Raw genomic sequence first — 787 nt, forward strand, 5'->3', positions numbered from 1 at the left:
CTATACCCTAGTGTAACCATCACCTAGATCAAGATCCGGTGACTCCTGCATTCCAGAAGGTTCTCTCATGCTCCTTCCTTGTCAGTATCACACCCCCAAAAGTAACCACTATCCTGATGTCTATCACAATAAATTAGTTTTGACCATTTTTGAACTTAGATATAAACAGAATCATAAATTATGTAATCTCATTGTGTTTGGATTCTTTTGCTCATCATATCTGTGAAATTCATCAATGGACAATGTATATACCTTTTAAAATGTTACTTGCAACTTAATGTAAATGTTGAGTTCAAAGACTTTTTTTTTTTAATATGGAACACTTCACAAATTTGCGTATCATCCTTGTGCAGGGGTCATCCTAATCTCTGTATCGCTCTAATTTCTGTATATGACAGACATTTGATTTGCTTTAAAACAATGAAAAAACTTGGGGTGCCTGGCTGACTTAGTCAGTAGAACATGTGACTCTTGATCTCGGGGTTGTAAGTTCAAGCCCCACATTGGGTTTAGAGATTACTTAAAACTAAAAAAAAAAAAAAAAAACTTAAAAAAAATGAAAAATGTTAAGTAGTATTTAATAATATACATTTAAATATTTAATAATAAAATTTAATTTATATACTTCAAATTAATATTTCTAGAGGTTACAGAAAATTCCAAGCCAAATTTTGGTAAAATATTTTATCACTTAGTCAACTTCTGAACACTTAGATAGTATTTGTATTTTTATAACCAATATATATTTTTAAATCTTCCTCTTTTTTTTTTAGAGAGAGTGAGAGCA

At 30.0% G+C, this 787-nt stretch overlaps 1 pseudogene; it reads right to left on the minus strand.

The window, feature by feature from the left end:
* Positions 1–308: 308 nt before the first annotated feature.
* On the minus strand, positions 309–400 carry LOC112838713 (U6 spliceosomal RNA; annotated as a pseudogene).
* Positions 401–787: the final 387 nt, after the last annotated feature.

This window comes from Callorhinus ursinus, unplaced genomic scaffold, assembly GCF_003265705.2.
Source record: "Callorhinus ursinus isolate GAN/ISIS: 27379988/994484 unplaced genomic scaffold, GSC_fseal_2.0 scaffold28, whole genome shotgun sequence".
In the NCBI taxonomy this organism is placed as follows: Eukaryota; Metazoa; Chordata; class Mammalia; order Carnivora; family Otariidae; genus Callorhinus; species Callorhinus ursinus.